The 24,264-nt window shown below is 49.2% G+C and overlaps 6 non-coding genes across 6 annotated transcripts; all 6 read right to left on the bottom strand.

Annotated features, from left to right (window-relative positions):
* Nucleotides 1–7,014: 7,014 nt before the first annotated feature.
* Trnaa-cgc (transfer RNA alanine (anticodon CGC)) lies at nucleotides 7,015–7,087 on the bottom strand. The gene has a single exon. It is a non-coding gene; the product is annotated as a tRNA-Ala (tRNA).
* Nucleotides 7,088–13,376: 6,289 nt separating this feature from the next.
* On the bottom strand, nucleotides 13,377–13,449 carry Trnaa-cgc (transfer RNA alanine (anticodon CGC)). Its single transcript has one exon. It is a non-coding gene; the product is annotated as a tRNA-Ala (tRNA).
* A 3,096-nt stretch (nucleotides 13,450–16,545) lies between these two features.
* On the bottom strand, nucleotides 16,546–16,618 carry Trnaa-cgc (transfer RNA alanine (anticodon CGC)). Its single transcript has one exon. It is a non-coding gene; the product is annotated as a tRNA-Ala (tRNA).
* Nucleotides 16,619–19,714: 3,096 nt separating this feature from the next.
* On the bottom strand, nucleotides 19,715–19,787 carry Trnaa-ggc (transfer RNA alanine (anticodon GGC)). The gene has a single exon. It is a non-coding gene; the product is annotated as a tRNA-Ala (tRNA).
* Nucleotides 19,788–21,304: 1,517 nt separating this feature from the next.
* Trnaa-ggc (transfer RNA alanine (anticodon GGC)) lies at nucleotides 21,305–21,377 on the bottom strand. The gene has a single exon. It is a non-coding gene; the product is annotated as a tRNA-Ala (tRNA).
* Nucleotides 21,378–22,894: 1,517 nt separating this feature from the next.
* On the bottom strand, nucleotides 22,895–22,967 carry Trnaa-ggc (transfer RNA alanine (anticodon GGC)). Its single transcript has one exon. It is a non-coding gene; the product is annotated as a tRNA-Ala (tRNA).
* Nucleotides 22,968–24,264: the final 1,297 nt, after the last annotated feature.

Raw genomic sequence — 24,264 nt, 5'->3', positions numbered from 1 at the left:
TGGGAGGAGGGTGCTTCCCGCGCACTAATAACAGCACGCTTGTCAATGGTGAATGCTAATCTTTCGCTTGTATCTTCCTAGACACATCTGCAGGCTGAGAATTATTCCACTTGCATGGCAAGGTGCGCATGTAGGTGTGTTAAAAATTCTGGAGGCACTGGGTATTGATCCCAGTACCTCTCGCATACTAAGCGAGCGCTCCATCATCTGAGCTACGACCGACCCCCCCTAAGACTAATGGTGCTACATACAGCCATATAGACGACACAGACCCTTGCACTCCCATTATTCAGCAGACGAACACTACTCTCTATGTATCCGTTAGGGTGTCTTTCAGGTTTCGTGCATTCTGTATCGAATCGTAGTTGGCCACAATGAAAGTGGCACGTATAACGTTGAAAATAGAGTTCGGACACCGCTCGGAGTAAGACGAACGTGTTGTCCACCCTCTAGACTTCAATGAGGTTAAGCCGTGATACCTAAGACAGATCTGCACTCGATGACACCTCGATAACAGCCGGTCCCCACATTTACATCTTGCTCTTCTTACGTCAGTATACATCATATCAGTCTGTGACGCTGGCTTTGCAACATCTTGCGTGCCTTTAGGTTCGCCGCGACCAACACTTACCATGCACTGACCACAAAAAATGGAGACGCCGCCGCTTGGACCCTGCACCTTTCACATGCGAAGCGAACGCTCTACCAACTGAGCTACGCCACATGCACGACCAAACTGCGCTATTCCCCATTCATTGCGACTCTGATGCGCACGGACACGATGGTTGGTTGGTTTGTAGCGGTGAAGGGAGCAGAGTACAAAGGCGCGGACACGTTCATATACACAAATGTTCCAAGTAGTTTCGATGCTCTGGTATTACAAATGCAAATTCCGTCTGTTTTAAACGTCTTAAATTGAAAGAGCCGTCACAAATTGCTCCGTTTTCACTCCTTGTCGACAATCATACAGCACCTGAGGTAACAAACACATCTCGAGCCCCATTGTGCACTCCATTATTCATGCCAACTCAGTGCCTCGCTCTTTACTACTGTGTACCAATCTTGTCGTCCAACTGCAAAACACTGGGCCACATCAAGTTTCCGCGTCTCCATTGCACAGCGCATACTACAAAACGCTCCCCAAACTTGGCACTTACCCACGCAGCCGACTTTTCCGACTTTCCACGACGCTCACGCAACGCGCACGCTAGTGACAGCATTATTTATAGTTCGACGTCGCGCCAAAGCGAATGAGCACATTTCGCCTACGGCTTAGGCCGCCCTCCTAGTGTGGCTGCTCGGTGTCTGCAGGCAGCGAGGGTCTGCTAGCTTCCTGTGTTCGCACCTATGTCACCTGTGCTTGCTTGTCAGAGACAGACTATCGCAAAACATACAACTCACTCCATGAATTGATTGCTACGGCATCTGTTATCAGCAGTCACAACTAGCAACACCAGTAGCAGCCGACTGCACGCAAAGAATAGGAATGTGCAGTGGGATTTACGTGAACTCGGCGCAAGGCAGATCTTTCCGACATAGGCTTGAGTATCTTACGGGAACACTTGTACTGTTTCTAAATTAAGTGTAGGCTTGGGAGGAGGGTGCTTCCCGCGCACTAATAACAGCACGCTTGTCAATGGTGAATGCTAATCATTCGCTTGTATCTTCCTAGGCACATCTGCAGGCTGAGAATTATTCCACTTGCATGGCAAGGTGCGCATGTAGGTGTGTTAAAAATTCTGGAGGCACTGGGTATTGATCCCAGTACCTCTCGCATACTAAGCGAGCGCTCTATCATCTGAGCTACGACCGCCCCCCCCTTAAGACTAATGGTGCTACATACAGCCATATAGACGACACAGACCCTTGCACTCCCATTATTCAGCAGACAAACACTACTCTCTATGTATCCGTTAGGGTGTCTTTCAGGTTTCGTGCATTCTGTATCGAATCGTAGTTGGCCACAATGAAAGTGGCACGTATAACGTTGAAAATAGAGTTCGGACACCGCTCGGAGTAAGACGAACGTGTTGTCCACCCTCTAGACTTCAATGAGGTTAAGCCGTGATACCTAAGACAGATCTGCACTCGATGACACCTCGATAACAGCCGGTCCCAGCACTTACATCTTGCTCTCCTTACGTCAGTATACATCATATCAGTCTGTGACGCTGGCTTTGCAACATCTTGCGTGCCTTTAGGTTCGCCGCGACCAACACTTACCATGCACTGACCACAAAAAATGGAGACGCCGCCGCTTGAACCCTGCACCTTTCACATGAGAAGCGAACGCTCTACCAACTGAGCTACGCCACATGCACGACCAAACTGCGCTATTCCCCATTCATTGCGACTCTGATGCGCACGGACACGATGGTTGGTTGGTTTGTAGCGGTGAAGGGAGCAGAGTACAAAGGCGCGGACACGTTCATATACACAAAAGTTCCAAGTAGTTTCGATGCTCTGGTATTACAAATGCAAATTCCGTCTGTTTTTAACGTCTTAAATTGAAAGAGCCGTCACAAATTGCTCCGTTTTCACTCCTTGTCGACAATCATACAGCACCTGAGGTAACAAACACATCTCGAGCCCCATTGTGCACTCCATTATTCATGCCAACTCAGTGCCTCGCTCTTTACTACTGTGTACCTATCTTGTCGTCCAACTGCAAAACACTGGGCCACAACAAGTTTCCGCGTCTCCATTGCACAGCGCATACTACGAAACGCTCCCCAAACTTGGCACTTACCCACGCAGCCGACTTTTCCGACTTTCCACGACGCTCACGCAACGCTCACGCTAGTGACAGCATTATTTATAGTTAGACGTCGCGCCAAAGCGAATGAGCACATTTCGCCTACGGCTTAGGCCGCCCTCCTAGTGTGGCTGCTCGGTGTCTGCAGGCAGCGAGGGTCTGCTAGCTTCCTGTGTTCGCACCTATGTCACCTGTGCTTGCTTGTCAGAGACAGACTATCGCAAAACATACAACTCACTCCATGAATTGATTGCTACGGCATCTGTTATCAGCAGTCACAACTAGCAACACCAGTAGCAGCCGACTGCACGCAAAGAATAGGAATGTGCAGTGGGATTTACGTGAACTCGGCGCAAGGCAGATCTTTCCGACATAGGCTTGAGAATCTTACGGGAACACTTGTACTGTTTCTAAATTAAGTGTAGGCTTGGGAGGAGGGTGCTTCCCGCGCACTAATAACAGCACGCTTGTCAATGGTGAATGCTAATCATTCGCTTGTATCTTCCTAGGCACATCTGCAGGCTGAGAATTATTCCACTTGCATGGCAAGGTGCGCATGTAGGTGTGTTAAAAACTCTGGAGGCACTGGGTATTGATCCCAGTACCTCTCGCATACTAAGCGAGCGCTCTATCATCTGAGCTACGACCGCCCCCCCTAAGACTAATGGTGCTACATACAGCCATATAGACGACACAGACCCTTGCACTCCCATTATTCAGCAGACGAACACTACTCTCTATGTATCCGTTAGGGTGTGTTTCAGGTATCGTGCATTCTGTATCGAATCGTAGTTGGCCACAATGAAAGTGGCACGTATAACGTTGAAAATAGAGTTCGGACACCGCTCTGAGTAAGACGAACGTGTTGTCCACCCTCTAGACTTCAATGAGGTTAAGCCGTGATACCTAAGACAGATCTGCACTCGATGACACCTCGATAACAGCCGGTCCCCACACTTACATCTTGCTCTTCTTACGTCAGTATACATCATATCAGTCTGTGACGCTGGCTTTGCAACATCTTGCGTGCCTTTAGGTTCGCCGCGACCAACACTTACCATGCACTGACCACAAAAAATGGAGACGCCGCCGCTTGAACCCTGCACCTTTCACATGCGAAGCGAACGCTCTACCAACTGAGCTACGCCACATGCACGACCAAACTGCGCTATTCCCCATTCATTGCGACTCTGATGCGCACGGAGACGATGGTTGGTTGGTTTGTAGCGGTGAAGGGAGCAGAGTACAAAGGCGCGGACACGTTCATATACACAAAAGTTCCAAGTAGTTTCGATGCTCTGGTATTACAAATGCAAATTCCGTCTGTTTTTAACGTCTTAAATTGAAAGAGCCGTCACAAATAGCTCCGTTTTCACTCCTTGTCGACAATCATACAGCACCTGAGGTAACAAACACATCTCGAGCCCCATTGTGCACTCCATTATTCATGCCAACTCATTGCCTCGCTCTTTACTACTGTGTACCAATCTTGTCGTCCAACTGCAAAACACTGGGCCACAACAAGTTTCCGCGTCTCCATTGCACAGCGCATACTACGAAACGCTCCCCAAACTTGGCACTTACCCACGCAGCCGACTTTTCCGACTTTCCACGACGCTCACGCAACGCTCACGCTAGTGACAGCATTATTTATAGTTAGACGTCGCGCCAAAGCGAATGAGCACATTTCGCCTACGGCTTAGGCCGCCCTCCTAGTGTGGCTGCTCGGTGTCTGCAGGCAGCGAGGGTCTGCTAGCTTCCTGTGTTCGCACCTATGTCACCTGTGCTTGCTTGTCAGAGACAGACTATCGCAAAACATACAACTCACTCCATGAATTGATTGCTACGGCATCTGTTATCAGCAGTCACAACTAGCAACACCAGTAGCAGCCGACTGCACGCAAAGAATAGGAATGTGCAGTGGGATTTACGTGAACTCGGCGCAAGGCAGATCTTTCCGACATAGGCTTGAGAATCTTACGGGAACACTTGTACTGTTTCTAAATTAAGTGTAGGCTTGGGAGGAGGGTGCTTCCCGCGCACTAATAACAGCACGCTTGTCAATGGTGAATGCTAATCATTCGCTTGTATCTTCCTAGGCACATCTGCAGGCTGAGAATTATTCCACTTGCATGGCAAGGTGCGCATGTAGGTGTGTTAAAAACTCTGGAGGCACTGGGTATTGATCCCAGTACCTCTCGCATACTAAGCGAGCGCTCTATCATCTGAGCTACGACCGCCCCCCCTAAGACTAATGGTGCTACATACAGCCATATAGACGACACAGACCCTTGCACTCCCATTATTCAGCAGACGAACACTACTCTCTATGTATCCGTTAGGGTGTGTTTCAGGTATCGTGCATTCTGTATCGAATCGTAGTTGGCCACAATGAAAGTGGCACGTATAACGTTGAAAATAGAGTTCGGACACCGCTCTGAGTAAGACGAACGTGTTGTCCACCCTCTAGACTTCAATGAGGTTAAGCCGTGATACCTAAGACAGATCTGCACTCGATGACACCTCGATAACAGCCGGTCCCCACACTTACATCTTGCTCTTCTTACGTCAGTATACATCATATCAGTCTGTGACGCTGGCTTTGCAACATCTTGCGTGCCTTTAGGTTCGCCGCGACCAACACTTACCATGCACTGACCACAAAAAATGGAGACGCCGCCGCTTGAACCCTGCACCTTTCACATGCGAAGCGAACGCTCTACCAACTGAGCTACGCCACATGCACGACCAAACTGCGCTATTCCCCATTCATTGCGACTCTGATGCGCACGGAGACGATGGTTGGTTGGTTTGTAGCGGTGAAGGGAGCAGAGTACAAAGGCGCGGACACGTTCATATACACAAAAGTTCCAAGTAGTTTCGATGCTCTGGTATTACAAATGCAAATTCCGTCTGTTTTTAACGTCTCAAATTGAAAGAGCCGTCACAAATAGCTCCGTTTTCACTCCTTGTCGACAATCATACAGCACCTGAGGTAACAAACACATCTCGAGCCCCATTGTGCACTCCATTATTCATGCCAACTCAGTGCCTCGCTCTTTACTACTGTGTACCAATCTTGTCGTCCAACTGCAAAACACTGGGCCACAACAAGTTTCCGCGTCTCCATTGCACAGCGCATACTACGAAACGCTCCCCAAACTTGGCACTTACCCACGCAGCCGACTTTTCCGACTTTCCACGACGCTCACGCAACGCTCACGCTAGTGACAGCATTATTTATAGTTCGACGTCGCGCCAAAGCGAATGAGCACATTTCGCCTACGGCTTAGGCCGCCCTCCTAGTGTGGCTGCTCGGTGTCTGCAGGCAGCGAGGGTCTGCTAGCTTCCTGTGTTCGCACCTATGTCACCTGTGCTTGCTTGTCAGAGACAGACTATCGCAAAACATACAACTCACTCCATGAATTGATTGCTACGGCATCTGTTATCAGCAGTCACAACTAGCAACACCAGTAGCAGCCGACTGCACGCAAAGAATAGGAATGTGCAGTGGGATTTACGTGAACTCGGCGCAAGGCAGATCTTTCCGACATAGGCTTGAGAATCTTACGGGAACACTTGTACTGTTTCTAAATTAAGTGTAGGCTTGGGAGGAGGGTGCTTCCCGCGCACTAATAACAGCACGCTTGTCAATGGTGAATGCTAACCATTCGCTTGTATCTTCCTAGGCACATCTGCAGGCTGAGAATTATTCCACTTGCATGGCAAGGTGCGCATGTAGGTGTGTTAAAAACTCTGGAGGCACTGGGTATTGATCCCAGTACCTCTCGCATACTAAGCGAGCGCTCTATCATCTGAGCTACGACCGCCCCCCCCTAAGACTAATGGTGCTACATACAGCCATATAGACGACACAGACCCTTGCACTCCCATTATTCAGCAGACGAACACTACTCTCTATGTATCCGTTAGGGTGTCTTTCAGGTATCGTGCATTCTGTATCGAATCGTAGTTGGCCACAATGAAAGTGGCACGTATAACGTTGAAAATAGAGTTCGGACACCGCTCTGAGTAAGACGAACGTGTTGTCCACCCTCTAGACTTCAATGAGGTTAAGCTGTGATACCTAAGACAGATCTGCACTCGATGACACCTCGATAACAGCCGGTCCCCACACTTACATCTTGCTCTCCTTACATCAGTATACATCATATCAGTCTGTGACGCTGGCTTTGCAACATCTTGCGAGCCTTTAGGTTCGCCGCGACCAACACTTACCATGCACTGACCACAAAAAATTGAGGCGCCGCGGCTTGAACCCTGCACCTTTCACATGCGAAGCGAACGCTCTACCAACTGAGCTACGCCCCAGGCACGACCAAACTGCGCTATTCCCCATTCTTCGCGACTCTGATGCGCACGGACACGATGGTTGGTTGGTTTGTAGCGGTGAAGGGAGCAGAGTACAAAGGCGCGGACACGTTCATATACACAAAAGTTCCAAGTAGTTACGATGCTCTGGTATTACAAATGCAAATTCCGTCTGTTTTTAACGTCTTAAATTGAAAGAGCCGTCACAAATTGCTCCGTTTTAACACCTTGTCGACAATCATACAGCACCTGAGGGAACAAACACATCTCGAGCCCCATTGTGCACTTCATTATTCATGCCAACTCTGTGCCTCGCTCTTTACTACTGTGTACCAATCTTGTCGTCCAACTGCAAAACACTGGGCCACAACAAGTTTCCGCGTCTCCATTGCACAGCGCATACTACGAAACGCTCCCCAAACTTGGCACTTACCCACGCAGCCGACTTTTCCGACTTTCCACGACGCTCACGCAACGCTCACGCTAGTGACAGCATTATTTATAGTTCGACGTCGCGCCAAAGCGAATGAGCACATTTCGCCTACGGCTTAGGCCGCCCTCCTAGTGTGGCTGCTCGGTGTCTGCAGGCAGCGAGGGTCTGCTAGCTTCCTGTGTTCGCACCTATGTCACCTGTGCTTGCTTGTCAGAGACAGACTATCGCAAAACATACAACTCACTCCATGAATTGATTGCTACGGCATCTGTTATCAGCAGTCACAACTAGCAACACCAGTAGCAGCCGACTGCACGCAAAGAATAGGAATGTGCAGGGGGATTTACGTGAACTCGGCGCAAGGCAGATCTTTCCGACATAGGCTTGAGAATCTTACGGGAACACTTGTACTGTTTCTAAATTAAGTGTAGGCTTGGGAGGAGGGTGCTTCCCGCGCACTAATAACAGCACGCTTGTCAATGGTGAATGCTAATCATTCGCTTGTATCTTCCTAGGCACATCTGCAGGCTGAGAATTATTCCACTTGCATGGCAAGGTGCGCATGTAGGTGTGTTAAAAACTCTGGAGGCACTGGGTATTGATCCCAGTACCTCTCGCATACTAAGCGAGCGCTCTATCATCTGAGCTACGACCGCCCCCCCTAAGACTAATGGTGCTACATACAGCCATATAGACGACACAGACCCTTGCACTCCCATTATTCAGCAGACGAACACTACTCTCTATGTATCCGTTAGGGTGTCTTTCAGGTATCGTGCATTCTGTATCGAATCGTAGTTGGCCACAATGAAAGTGGCACGTATAACGTTGAAAATAGAGTTCGGACACCGCTCTGAGTAAGACGAACGTGTTGTCCACCCTCTAGACTTCAATGAGGTTAAGCCGTGATACCTAAGACAGATCTGCACTCGATGACACCTCGATAACAGCCGGTCCCAGTACTTACATCTTGCTCTCCTTACGTCAGTATACATCATATCAGTCTGTGACGCTGGCTTTGCAACATCTTGCGTGCCTTTAGGTTCGCCGCGACCAACACTTACCATGCACTGACCACAAAAAATGGAGACGCCGCCGCTTGAACCCTGCACCTTTCACATGCGAAGCGAACGCTCTACCAACTGAGCTACGCCACATGCACGACCAAACTGCGCTATTCCCCATTCATTGCGACTCTGATGCGCACGGACACGATGGTTGGTTGGTTTGTAGCGGTGAAGGGAGCAGAGTACAAAGGCGCGGACACGTTCATATACACAAAAGTTCCAAGTAGTTTCGATGCTCTGGTATTACAAATGCAAATTCCGTCTGTTTTTAACGTCTTAAATTGAAAGAGCCGTCACAAATTGCTCCGTTTTCACTCCTTGTCGACAATCATACAGCACCTGAGGTAACAAACACATCTCGAGCCCCTTTGTGCACTCCATTATTCATGCCAACTCAGTGCCTCGCTCTTTACTACTGTGTACCAATCTTGTCGTCCAACTGCAAAACACTGGGCCACATCAAGTTTCCGCGTCTCCATTGCACAGCGCATACTACAAAACGCTCCCCAAACTTGGCACTTACCCACGCAGCCGACTTTTCCGACTTTCCACGACGCTCACGCAACGCGCACGCTAGTGACAGCATTATTTATAGTTCGACGTCGCGCCAAAGCGAATGAGCACATTTCGCCTACGGCTTAGGCCGCCCTCCTAGTGTGGCTGCTCGGTGTCTGCAGGCAGCGAGGGTCTGCTAGCTTCCTGTGTTCGCACCTATGTCACCTGTGCTTGCTTGTCAGAGACAGACTATCGCAAAACATACAACTCACTCCATGAATTGATTGCTACGGCATCTGTTATCAGCAGTCACAACTAGCAACACCAGTAGCAGCCGACTGCACGCAAAGAATAGGAATGTGCAGTGGGATTTACGTGAACTCGGCGCAAGGCAGATCTTTCCGACATAGGCTTGAGAATCTTACGGGAACACTTGTACTGTTTCTAAATTAAGTGTAGGCTTGGGAGGAGGGTGCTTCCCGCGCACTAATAACAGCACGCTTGTCAATGGTGAATGCTAATCATTCGCTTGTATCTTCCTAGGCACATCTGCAGGCTGAGAATTATTCCACTTGCATGGCAAGGTGCGCATGTAGGTGTGTTAAAAATTCTGGAGGCACTGGGTATTGATCCCAGTACCTCTCGCATACTAAGCGAGCGCTCTATCATCTGAGCTACGACCGCCCCCCCCTTAAGACTAATGGTGCTACATACAGCCATATAGACGACACAGACCCTTGCACTCCCATTATTCAGCAGACAAACACTACTCTCTATGTATCCGTTAGGGTGTCTTTCAGGTTTCGTGCATTCTGTATCGAATCGTAGTTGGCCACAATGAAAGTGGCACGTATAACGTTGAAAATAGAGTTCGGACACCGCTCGGAGTAAGACGAACGTGTTGTCCACCCTCTAGACTTCAATGAGGTTAAGCCGTGATACCTAAGACAGATCTGCACTCGATGACACCTCGATAACAGCCGGTCCCAGCACTTACATCTTGCTCTCCTTACGTCAGTATACATCATATCAGTCTGTGACGCTGGCTTTGCAACATCTTGCGTGCCTTTAGGTTCGCCGCGACCAACACTTACCATGCACTGACCACAAAAAATGGAGACGCCGCCGCTTGAACCCTGCACCTTTCACATGAGAAGCGAACGCTCTACCAACTGAGCTACGCCACATGCACGACCAAACTGCGCTATTCCCCATTCATTGCGACTCTGATGCGCACGGACACGATGGTTGGTTGGTTTGTAGCGGTGAAGGGAGCAGAGTACAAAGGCGCGGACACGTTCATATACACAAAAGTTCCAAGTAGTTTCGATGCTCTGGTATTACAAATGCAAATTCCGTCTGTTTTTAACGTCTTAAATTGAAAGAGCCGTCACAAATTGCTCCGTTTTCACTCCTTGTCGACAATCATACAGCACCTGAGGTAACAAACACATCTCGAGCCCCATTGTGCACTCCATTATTCATGCCAACTCAGTGCCTCGCTCTTTACTACTGTGTACCTATCTTGTCGTCCAACTGCAAAACACTGGGCCACAACAAGTTTCCGCGTCTCCATTGCACAGCGCATACTACGAAACGCTCCCCAAACTTGGCACTTACCCACGCAGCCGACTTTTCCGACTTTCCACGACGCTCACGCAACGCTCACGCTAGTGACAGCATTATTTATAGTTAGACGTCGCGCCAAAGCGAATGAGCACATTTCGCCTACGGCTTAGGCCGCCCTCCTAGTGTGGCTGCTCGGTGTCTGCAGGCAGCGAGGGTCTGCTAGCTTCCTGTGTTCGCACCTATGTCACCTGTGCTTGCTTGTCAGAGACAGACTATCGCAAAACATACAACTCACTCCATGAATTGATTGCTACGGCATCTGTTATCAGCAGTCACAACTAGCAACACCAGTAGCAGCCGACTGCACGCAAAGAATAGGAATGTGCAGTGGGATTTACGTGAACTCGGCGCAAGGCAGATCTTTCCGACATAGGCTTGAGAATCTTACGGGAACACTTGTACTGTTTCTAAATTAAGTGTAGGCTTGGGAGGAGGGTGCTTCCCGCGCACTAATAACAGCACGCTTGTCAATGGTGAATGCTAATCATTCGCTTGTATCTTCCTAGGCACATCTGCAGGCTGAGAATTATTCCACTTGCATGGCAAGGTGCGCATGTAGGTGTGTTAAAAACTCTGGAGGCACTGGGTATTGATCCCAGTACCTCTCGCATACTAAGCGAGCGCTCTATCATCTGAGCTACGACCGCCCCCCCTAAGACTAATGGTGCTACATACAGCCATATAGACGACACAGACCCTTGCACTCCCATTATTCAGCAGACGAACACTACTCTCTATGTATCCGTTAGGGTGTGTTTCAGGTATCGTGCATTCTGTATCGAATCGTAGTTGGCCACAATGAAAGTGGCACGTATAACGTTGAAAATAGAGTTCGGACACCGCTCTGAGTAAGACGAACGTGTTGTCCACCCTCTAGACTTCAATGAGGTTAAGCCGTGATACCTAAGACAGATCTGCACTCGATGACACCTCGATAACAGCCGGTCCCCACACTTACATCTTGCTCTTCTTACGTCAGTATACATCATATCAGTCTGTGACGCTGGCTTTGCAACATCTTGCGTGCCTTTAGGTTCGCCGCGACCAACACTTACCATGCACTGACCACAAAAAATGGAGACGCCGCCACTTGAACCCTGCACCTTTCACATGCGAAGCGAACGCTCTACCAACTGAGCTACGCCACATGCACGACCAAACTGCGCTATTCCCCATTCATTGCGACTCTGATGCGCACGGAGACGATGGTTGGTTGGTTTGTAGCGGTGAAGGGAGCAGAGTACAAAGGCGCGGACACGTTCATATACACAAAAGTTCCAAGTAGTTTCGATGCTCTGGTATTACAAATGCAAATTCCGTCTGTTTTTAACGTCTTAAATTGAAAGAGCCGTCACAAATAGCTCCGTTTTCACTCCTTGTCGACAATCATACAGCACCTGAGGTAACAAACACATCTCGAGCCCCATTGTGCACTCCATTATTCATGCCAACTCAGTGCCTCGCTCTTTACTACTGTGTACCAATCTTGTCGTCCAACTGCAAAACACTGGGCCACAACAAGTTTCCGCGTCTCCATTGCACAGCGCATACTACGAAACGCTCCCCAAACTTGGCACTTACCCACGCAGCCGACTTTTCCGACTTTCCACGACGCTCACGCAACGCTCACGCTAGTGACAGCATTATTTATAGTTCGACGTCGCGCCAAAGCGAATGAGCACATTTCGCCTACGGCTTAGGCCGCCCTCCTAGTGTGGCTGCTCGGTGTCTGCAGGCAGCGAGGGTCTGCTAGCTTCCTGTGTTCGCACCTATGTCACCTGTGCTTGCTTGTCAGAGACAGACTATCGCAAAACATACAACTCACTCCATGAATTGATTGCTACGGCATCTGTTATCAGCAGTCACAACTAGCAACACCAGTAGCAGCCGACTGCACGCAAAGAATAGGAATGTGCAGTGGGATTTACGTGAACTCGGCGCAAGGCAGATCTTTCCGACATAGGCTTGAGAATCTTACGGGAACACTTGTACTGTTTCTAAATTAAGTGTAGGCTTGGGAGGAGGGTGCTTCCCGCGCACTAATAACAGCACGCTTGTCAATGGTGAATGCTAATCATTCGCTTGTATCTTCCTAGGCACATCTGCAGGCTGAGAATTATTCCACTTGCATGGCAAGGTGCGCATGTAGGTGTGTTAAAAACTCTGGAGGCACTGGGTATTGATCCCAGTACCTCTCGCATACTAAGCGAGCGCTCTATCATCTGAGCTACGACCGCCCCCCCTAAGACTAATGGTGCTACATACAGCCATATAGACGACACAGACCCTTGCACTCCCATTATTCAGCAGACGAACACTACTCTCTATGTATCCGTTAGGGTGTCTTTCAGGTATCGTGCATTCTGTATCGAATCGTAGTTGGCCACAATGAAAGTGGCACGTATAACGTTGAAAATAGAGTTCGGACACCGCTCTGAGTAAGACGAACGTGTTGTCCACCCTCTAGACTTCAATGAGGTTAAGCCGTGATACCTAAGACAGATCTGCACTCGATGAAACCTCGATAACAGCCGGTCCCCACACTTACATCTTGCTCTCCTTACATCAGTATACATCATATCAGTCTGTGACGCTGGCTTTGCAACATCTTGCGTGCCTTTAGGTTCGCCGCGACCAACACTTACCATGCACTGACCACAAAAAATTGAGGCGCCGCGGCTTGAACCCTGCACCTTTCACATGCGAAGCGAACGCTCTACCAACTGAGCTACGCCCCAGGCACGACCAAACTGCGCTATTCCCCATTCTTCGCGACTCTGATGCGCACGGACACGATGGTTGGTTGGTTTGTAGCGGTGAAGGGAGCAGAGTACAAAGGCGCGGACACGTTCATATACACAAAAGTTCCAAGTAGTTACGATGCTCTGGTATTACAAATGCAAATTCTGTCTGTTTTTAACGTCTTAAATTGAAAGAGCCGTCACAAATTGCTCCGTTTTAACACCTTGTCGACAATCATACAGCACCTGAGGGAACAAACACATCTCGAGCCCCATTGTGCACTTCATTATTCATGCCAACTCAGTGCCTCGCTCTTTACTACTGTGTACCAATCTTGTCGTCCAACTGCAAAACACTGGGCCACAACAAGTTTCCGCGTCTCCATTGCACAGCGCATACTACGAAACGCTCCCCAAACTTGGCACTTACCCACGCAGCCGACTTTTCCGACTTTCCACGACGCTCACGCTAGTGACAGCATTATTTATAGTTCGACGTCGCGCCAAAGCGAATGAGCACATTTCGCCTACGGCTTAGGCCGCCCTCCTAGTGTGGCTGCTCGGTGTCTGCAGGCAGCGAGGGTCTGCTAGCTTCCTGTGTTCGCACCTATGTCACCTGTGCTTGCTTGTCAGAGACAGACTATCGCAAAACATACAACTCACTCCATGAATTGATTGCTACGGCATCTGTTATCAGCAGTCACAACTAGCAACACCAGTAGCAGCCGACTGCACGCAAAGAATAGGAATGTGCAGGGGGATTTACGTGAACTCGGCGCAAGGCAGATCTTTCCGACATAGGCTTGAGAATCTTACGGGAACACTTGTACTGTTTCTAAATTAAGTGTAGGCTTGGGAGGAGGGTGCTTCCCACGCACTAATAACAGCACGCTTGTCAATGGTGAATGCTAATCATTCGCTTGTATCTTCCTAGGCACATCTGCAGGCTGAGAATTATTCCACTTGCATGGCAAGGTGCGCATGTAGGTGTGTTAAAAACTCTGGAGGCACTGGGTATTGATCCCAGTACCTCTCGCATAATAAGCGAGCGCTCTATCATCTGAGCTACGACCGCCCCCCCTAAGACTAATGGTGCTACATACAGCCATATAGACGACACAGACCCTTGCACTCCCATTATTCAGCAGACGAACACTACTCTCTATGTATCCGTTAGGGTGTCTTTCAGGTTTCGTGCATTCTGTATCGAATCGTAGTTGGCCACAATGAAAGTGGCACGTATAACGTTGAAAATAGAGTTCGGACACCGCTCTGAGTAAGACGAACGTGTTGTCCACCCTCTAGACTTCAATGAGGTTAAGCCGTGATACCTAAGACAGATCTGCACTCGATGACACCTCGATAACAGCCGGTCCCAGTACTTACATCTTGCTCTCCTTACGTCAGTATACATCATATCAGTCTGTGACGCTGGCTTTGCAACATCTTGCGTGCCTTTAGGTTCGCCGCGACCAACACTTACCATGCACTGACCACAAAAAATGGAGACGCCGCCGCTTGAACCCTGCACCTTTCACATGCGAAGCGAACGCTCTACCAACTGAGCTACGCCACATGCACGACCAAACTGCGCTATTCCCCATTCATTGCGACTCTGATGCGCACGGACACGATGGTTGGTTGGTTTGTAGCGGTGAAGGGAGCAGAGTACAAAGGCGCGGACACGTTCATATACACAAAAGTTCCAAGTAGTTTCGATGCTCTGGTATTACAAATGCAAATTCCGTCTGTTTTTAACGTCTTAAATTGAAAGAGCCGTCACAAATTGCTCCGTTTTCACTCCTTGTCGACAATCATACAGCACCTGAGGTAACAAACACATCTCGAGCCCCATTGTGCACTCCATTATTCATGCCAACTCAGTGCCTCGCTCTTTACTACTGTGTACCAATCTTGTCGTCCAACTGCAAAACACTGGGCCACAACAAGTTTCCGCGTCTCCATTGCACAGCGCATACTACGAAACGCTCCCCAAACTTGGCACTTACCCACGCAGCCGACTTTTCCGACTTTCCACGACGCTCACGCAACGCTCACGCTAGTGACAGCATTATTTATAGTTAGACGTCGCGCCAAAGCGAATGAGCACATTTCGCCTACGGCTTAGGCCGCCCTCCTAGTGTGGCTGCTCGGTGTCTGCAGGCAGCGAGGGTCTGCTAGCTTCCTGTGTTCGCACCTATGTCACCTGTGCTTGCTTGTCAGAGACAGACTATCGCAAAACATACAACTCACTCCATGAATTGATTGCTACGGCATCTGTTATCAGCAGTCACAACTAGCAACACCAGTAGCAGCCGACTGCACGCAAAGAATAGGAATGTGCAGTGGGATTTACGTGAACTCGGCGCAAGGCAGATCTTTCCGACATATGCTTGAGAATCTTACGGGAACACTTGTACTGTTTCTAAATTAAGTGTAGGCTTGGGAGGAGGGTGCTTCCCGCGCACTAATAACAGCACGCTTGTCAATGGTGAATGCTAATCATTCGCTTGTATCTTCCTAGGCACATCTGCAGGCTGAGAATTATTCCACTTGCATGGCAAGGTGCGCATGTAGGTGTGTTAAAAACTCTGGAGGCACTGGGTATTGATCCCAGTACCTCTCGCATACTAAGCGAGCGCTCTATCATCTGAGCTACGACCGCCCCCCCTAAGACTGATGGTGCTACATACAGCCATATAGACGACACAGACCCTTGCACTCCCATTATTCAGCAGACGAACACTACTCTCTATGTATCCGTTAGGGTGTCTTTCAGGTATCGTGCATTCTGTATCGAATCGTAGTTGGCCACAATGAAAGTGGCACGTATAACGTTGAAAATAGAGTTCGGACACCGCTCTGAGTAAGACGAACGTGTTGTCCACCCTCTAGACTTCAATGAGGTTAAGCCGTGATACCTAAGACAGATCTGCACTCGATGAAACCTCGATAACAGCCGGTCCCCACACTTACATCTTGCTCTCCTTACATCAGTATACATCATATCAGTCTGTGACGCTGGCTTTGCAACATCTTGCGTGCCTTTAGGTTCGCCGCGACCAACACTTACCATGCACTGACCACAAAAAATTGAGGCGCCGCGGCTTGAACCCTGCACCTTTCACATGCGAAGCGAACGCTCTACCAACTGAGCTACGCCCCAGGCACGACCAAACTGCGCTATTCCCCATTCTTCGCGACTCTGATGCGCACGGACACGATGGTTGGTTGGTTTGTAGCGGTGAAGGGAGCAGAGTACAAAGGCGCGGACACGTTCATATACACAAAAGTTCCAAGTAGTTACGATGCTCTGGTATTACAAATGCAAATTCCGTCTGTTTTTAACGTCTTAAATTGAAAGAGCCGTCACAAATTGCTCCGTTTTAACACCTTGTCGACAATCATACAGCACCTGAGGGAACAAACACATCTCGAGCCCCATTGTGCACTTCATTATTCATGCCAACTCAGTGCCTCGCTCTTTACTACTGTGTACCAATCTTGTCGTCCAACTGCAAAACACTGGGCCACAACAAGTTTCCGCGTCTCCATTGCACAGCGCATACTACGAAACGCTCCCCAAACTTGGCACTTACCCACGCAGCCGACTTTTCCGACTTTCCACGACGCTCACGCTAGTGACAGCATTATTTATAGTTCGACGTCGCGCCAAAGCGAATGAGCACATTTCGCCTACGGCTTAGGCCGCCCTCCTAGTGTGGCTGCTCGGTGTCTGCAGGCAGCGAGGGTCTGCTAGCTTCCTGTGTTCGCACCTATGTCACCTGTGCTTGCTTGTCAGAGACAGACTATCGCAAAACATACAACTCACTCCATGAATTGATTGCTACGGCATCTGTTATCAGCAGTCACAACTAGCAACACCAGTAGCAGCCGACTGCACGCAAAGAATAGGAATGTGCAGGGGGATTTACGTGAACTCGGCGCAAGGCAGATCTTTCCGACATAGGCTTGAGAATCTTACGGGAACACTTGTACTGTTTCTAAATTAAGTGTAGGCTTGGGAGGAGGGTGCTTCCCGCGCACTAATAACAGCACGCTTGTCAATGGTGAATGCTAATCATTCGCTTGTATCTTCCTAGGCACATCTGCAGGCTGAGAATTATTCCACTTGCATGGCAAGGTGCGCATGTAGGTGTGTTAAAAACTCTGGAGGCACTGGGTATTGATCCCAGTACCTCTCGCATACTAAGCGAGCGCTCTATCATCTGAGCTACGACCGCCCCCCCTAAGACTAATGGTGCTACATACAGCCATATAGACGACACAGACCCTTGCACTCCCATTATTCAGCAGACGAACACTACTCTCTATGTATCCGTTAGGGTGTCTTTCAGGTTTCGTGCATTCTGTATCGAATCGTAGTTGGCCACAATGAAAGTGGCACGTATAACGTTGAAAATAGAGTTCGGACACCGCTCTGAGTAAGACGAACGTGTTGTCCACCCTCTAGACTTCAATGAGGTTAAGCCGTGATACCTAAGACAGATCTGCACTCGATGACACCTCGATAACAGCCGGTCCCAGTACTTACATCTTGCTCTCCTTACGTCAGTATACATCATATCAGTCTGTGACGCTGGCTTTGCAACATCTTGCGTGCCTTTAGGTTCGCCGCGACCAACACTTACCATGCACTGACCACAAAAAATGGAGACGCCGCCGCTTGAACCCTGCACCTTTCACATGCGAAGCGAACGCTCTACCAACTGAGCTACGCCACATGCACGACCAAACTGCGCTATTCCCCATTCATTGCGACTCTGATGCGCACGGACACGATGGTTGGTTGGTTTGTAGCGGTGAAGGGAGCAGAGTACAAAGGCGCGGACACGTTCATATACACAAAAGTTCCAAGTAGTTTCGATGCTCAGGTATTACAAATGCAAATTCCGTCTGTTTTTAACGTCTTAAATTGAAAGAGCCGTCACAAATTGCTCCGTTTTCACTCCTTGTCGACAATCATACAGCACCTGAGGTAACAAACACATCTCGAGCCCCATTGTGCACTCCATTATTCATGCCAACTCAGTGCCTCGCTCTTTACTACTGTGTACCAATCTTGTCGTCCAACTGCAAAACACTGGGCCACAACAAGTTTCCGCGTCTCCATTGCACAGCGCATACTACGAAACGCTCCCCAAACTTGGCACTTACCCACGCAGCCGACTTTTCCGACTTTCCACGACGCTCACGCAACGCTCACGCTAGTGACAGCATTATTTATAGTTAGACGTCGCGCCAAAGCGAATGAGCACATTTCGCCTACGGCTTAGGCCGCCCTCCTAGTGTGGCTGCTCGGTGTCTGCAGGCAGCGAGGGTCTGCTAGCTTCCTGTGTTCGCACCTATGTCACCTGTGCTTGCTTGTCAGAGACAGACTATCGCAAAACATACAACTCACTCCATGAATTGATTGCTACGGCATCTGTTATCAGCAGTCACAACTAGCAACACCAGTAGCAGCCGACTGCACGCAAAGAATAGGAATGTGCAGTGGGATTTACGTGAACTCGGCGCAAGGCAGATCTTTCCGACATATGCTTGAGAATCTTACGGGAACACTTGTACTGTTTCTAAATTAAGTGTAGGCTTGGGAGGAGGGTGCTTCCCGCGCACTAATAACAGCACGCTTGTCAATGGTGAATGCTAATCATTCGCTTGTATCTTCCTAGGCACATCTGCAGGCTGAGAATTATTCCACTTGCATGGCAAGGTGCGCATGTAGGTGTGTTAAAAACTCTGGAGGCACTGGGTATTGATCCCAGTACCTCTCGCATACTAAGCGAGCGCTCTATCATCTGAGCTACGACCGCCCCCCCTAAGACTGATGGTGCTACATACAGCCATATAGACGACACAGACCCTTGCACTCCCATTATTCAGCAGACGAACACTACTCTCTATGTATCCGTTAGGGTGTCTTTCAGGTATCGTGCATTCTGTATCGAATCGTAGTTGGCCACAATGAAAGTGGCACGTATAACGTTGAAAATAGAGTTCGGACACCGCTCTGAGTAAGACGAACGTGTTGTCCACCCTCTAGACTTCAATGAGGTTAAGCCGTGATACCTAAGACAGATCTGCACTCGATGACACCTCGATAACAGCCGGTCCCCACACTTACATCTTGCTCTCCTTACATCAGTATACATCATATCAGTCTGTGACGCTGGCTTTGCAACATCTTGCGTGCCTTTAGGTTCGCCGCGACCAACACTTACCATGCACTGACCACAAAAAATTGAGGCGCCGCGGCTTGAACCCTGCACCTTTCACATGCCAAGCGAACGCTCTACCAACTGAGCTACGCCCCAGGCACGACCAAACTGCGCTATTCCCCATTCTTCGCGACTCTGATGCGCACGGACACGATGGTTGGTTGGTTTGTAGCGGTGAAGGGAGCAGAGTACAAAGGCGCGGACACGTTCATATACACAAAAGTTCCAAGTAGTTACGATGCTCTGGTATTACAAATGCAAATTCCGTCTGTTTTTAACGTCTTAAATTGAAAGAGCCGTCACAAATTGCTCCGTTTTAACTCCTTGTCGACAATCATACAGCACCTGAGGGAACAAACACATCTCGAGCCCCATTGTGCACTTCATTATTCATGCCAACTCAGTGCCTCGATCTTTACTACTGTGTACCAATCTTGTCGTCCAACTGCAAAACACTGGGCCACAACAAGTTTCCGCGTCTCCATTGCACAGCGCATACTACGAAACGCTCCCCAAACTTGGCACTTACCCACGCAGCCGACTTTTCCGACTTTCCACGACGCTCACGCAACGCTCACGCTAGTGACAGCATTATTTATAGTTAGACGTCGCGCCAAAGCGAATGAGCACATTTCGCCTACGGCTTAGGCCGCCCTCCTAGTGTGGCTGCTCGGTGTCTGCAGGCAGCGAGGGTCTGCTAGCTTCCTGTGTTCGCACCTATGTCACCTGTGCTTGCTTGTCAGAGACAGACTATCGCAAAACATACAACTCACTCCATGAATTGATTGCTACGGCATCTGTTATCAGCAGTCACAACTAGCAACACCAGTAGCAGCCGACTGCACGCAAAGAATAGGAATGTGCAGTGGGATTTACGTGAACTCGGCGCAAGGCAGATCTTTCCGACATATGCTTGAGAATCTTACGGGAACACTTGTACTGTTTCTAAATTAAGTGTAGGCTTGGGAGGAGGGTGCTTCCCGCGCACTAATAACAGCACGCTTGTCAATGGTGAATGCTAATCATTCGCTTGTATCTTCCTAGGCACATCTGCAGGCTGAGAATTATTCCACTTGCATGGCAAGGTGCGCATGTAGGTGTGTTAAAAACTCTGGAGGCACTGGGTATTGATCCCAGTACCTCTCGCATACTAAGCGAGCGCTCTATCATCTGAGCTACGACCGCCCCCCCTAAGACTGATGGTGCTACATACAGCCATATAGACGACACAGACCCTTGCACTCCCATTATTCAGCAGACGAACACTACTCTCTATGTATCCGTTAGGGTGTCTTTCAGGTATCGTGCATTCTGTATCGAATCGTAGTTGGCCACAATGAAAGTGGCACGTATAACGTTGAAAATAGAGTTCGGACACCGCTCTGAGTAAGACGAACGTGTTGTCCACCCTCTAGACTTCAATGAGGTTAAGCCGTGATACCTAAGACAGATCTGCACTCGATGACACCTCGATAACAGCCGGTCCCCACACTTACATCTTGCTCTCCTTACATCAGTATACATCATATCAGTCTGTGACGCTGGCTTTGCAACATCTTGCGTGCCTTTAGGTTCGCCGCGACCAACACTTACCATGCACTGACCACAAAAAATTGAGGCGCCGCGGCTTGAACCCTGCACCTTTCACATGCCAAGCGAACGCTCTACCAACTGAGCTACGCCCCAGGCACGACCAAACTGCGCTATTCCCCATTCTTCGCGACTCTGATGCGCACGGACACGATGGTTGGTTGGTTTGTAGCGGTGAAGGGAGCAGAGTACAAAGGCGCGGACACGTTCATATACACAAAAGTTCCAAGTAGTTACGATGCTCTGGTATTACAAATGCAAATTCCGTCTGTTTTTAACGTCTTAAATTGAAAGAGCCGTCACAAATTGCTCCGTTTTAACTCCTTGTCGACAATCATACAGCACCTGAGGGAACAAACACATCTCGAGCCCCATTGTGCACTTCATTATTCATGCCAACTCAGTGCCTCGATCTTTACTACTGTGTACCAATCTTGTCGTCCAACTGCAAAACACTGGGCCACAACAAGTTTCCGCGTCTCCATTGCACAGCGCATACTACGAAACGCTCCCCAAACTTGGCACTTACCCACGCAGCCGACTTTTCCGACTTTCCACGACGCTCACGCAACGCTCACGCTAGTGACAGCATTATTTATAGTTAGACGTCGCGCCAAAGCGAATGAGCACATTTCGCCTACGGCTTAGGCCGCCCTCCTAGTGTGGCTGCTCGGTGTCTGCAGGCAGCGAGGGTCTGCTAGCTTCCTGTGTTCGCACCTATGTCACCTGTGCTTGCTTGTCAGAGACAGACTATCGCAAAACATACAACTCACTCCATGAATTGATTGCTACGGCATCTGTTATCAGCAGTCACAACTAGCAACACCAGTAGCAGCCGACTGCACGCAAAGAATAGGAATGTGCAGTGGGATTTACGTGAACTCGGCGCAAGGCAGATCTTTCCGACATATGCTTGAGAATCTTACGGGAACACTTGTACTGTTTCTAAATTAAGTGTAGGCTTGGGAGGAGGGTGCTTCCCGCGCACTAATAACAGCACGCTTGTCAATGGTGAATGCTAATCATTCGCTTGTATCTTCCTAGGCACATCTGCAGGCTGAGAATTATTCCACTTGCATGGCAAGGTGCGCATGTAGGTGTGTTAAAAACTCTGGAGGCACTGGGTATTGATCCCAGTACCTCTCGCATACTAAGCGAGCGCTCTATCATCTGAGCTACGACCGCCCCCCCTAAGACTAATGGTGCTACATACAGCCATATAGACGACACAGACCCTTGCACTCCCATTATTCAGCAGACGAACACTACTCTCTATGTATCCGTTAGGGTGTCTTTCAGGTATCGTGCGTTCTGTATCGAATCGTAGTTGGCCACAATGAAAGTGGCACGTATAACGTTGAAAATAGAGTTCGGAGACCGCTCTGAGTAAGACGAACGTGTTGTCCACCCTCTAGACTTCAATGAGGTTAAGCCGTGATACCTAAGACAGATCTGCACTCGATGACACCTCGATAACAGCCGGTCCCCACACTTACATCTTGCTCTCCTTACATCAGTATACATCATATCAGTCTGTGACGCTGGCTTTGCAACATCTTGCGTGCCTTTAGGTTCGCCGCGACCAACACTTACCATGCACTGACCACAAAAAATTGAGGCGCCGCGGCTTGAACCCTGCACCTTTCACATGCCAAGCGAACGCTCTACCAACTGAGCTACGCCCCAGGCACGACCAAACTGCGCTATTCCCCATTCTTCGCGACTCTGATGCGCACGGACACGATGGTTGGTTGGTTTGTAGCGGTGAAGGGAGCAGAGTACAAAGGCGCGGACACGTTCATATACACAAAAGTTCCAAGTAGTTACGATGCTCTGGTATTACAAATGCAAATTCCGTCTGTTTTTAACGTCTTAAATTGAAAGAGCCGTCACAAATTGCTCCGTTTTAACTCCTTGTCGACAATCATACAGCACCTGAGGGAACAAACACATCTCGAGCCCCATTGTGCACTTCATTATTCATGCCAACTCAGTGCCTCGCTCTTTACTACTGTGTACCAATCTTGTCGTCCAACTGCAAAACACTGGGCCACAACAAGTTTCCGCGTCTCCATTGCACAGCGCATACTACGAAACGCTCCCCAAACTTGGCACTTACCCACGCAGCCGACTTTTCCGACTTTCCACGACGCTCACGCAACGCTCACGCTAGTGACAGCATTATTTATAGTTCGACGTCGCGCCAAAGCGAATGAGCACATTTCGCCTACGGCTTAGGCCGCCCTCCTAGTGTGGCTGCTCGGTGTCTGCAGGCAGCGAGGGTCTGCTAGCTTCCTGTGTTCGCACCTATGTCACCTGTGCTTGCTTGTCAGAGACAGACTATCGCAAAACATACAACTCACTCCATGAATTGATTGCTACGGCATCTGTTATCAGCAGTCACAAGTAGCAACACCAGTTGCAGCCGACTGCACGCAAAGAATAGGAATGTGCAGTGGGATTTACGTGAACTCGGCGCAAGGCAGATCTTTCCGACATAGGCTTGAGAATCTTACGGGAACACTTGTACTGTTTCTAAATTAAGTGTAGGCTTGGGAGGAGGGTGCTTCCCGCGCACTAATAACAGCACGCTTGTCAATGGTGAATGCTAATCATTCGCTTGTATCTTCCTAGGCACATCTGCAGGCTGAGAATTATTCCACTTGCATGGCAAGGTGCGCATGTAGGTGTGTTAAAAACTCTGGAGGCACTGGGTATTGATCCCAGTACCTCTCGCATACTAAGCGAGCGCTCTATCATCTGAGCTACGACCGCCCCCCCTAAGACTAATGGTGCTACATACAGCCATATAGACGACACAGACCCTTGCACTCCCATTATTCAGCAGACGAACACTACTCTCTATGTATCCGTTAGGGTGTCTTTCAGGTTTCGTGCATTCTGTATCGAATCGTAGTTGGCCACAATGAAAGTGGCACGTATAACGTTGAAAATAGAGTTCGGACACCGCTCTGAGTAAGAC

The sequence above is a fragment of the Schistocerca gregaria genome, chromosome 10 (genome assembly GCF_023897955.1).
Source record: "Schistocerca gregaria isolate iqSchGreg1 chromosome 10, iqSchGreg1.2, whole genome shotgun sequence".
Lineage (NCBI taxonomy): Eukaryota > Metazoa > Arthropoda > Insecta > Orthoptera > Acrididae > Schistocerca > Schistocerca gregaria.
The sequence above is the reverse complement of the archived record's forward strand: the minus strand, read 5'-3'. Positions and strand labels throughout refer to the sequence as shown.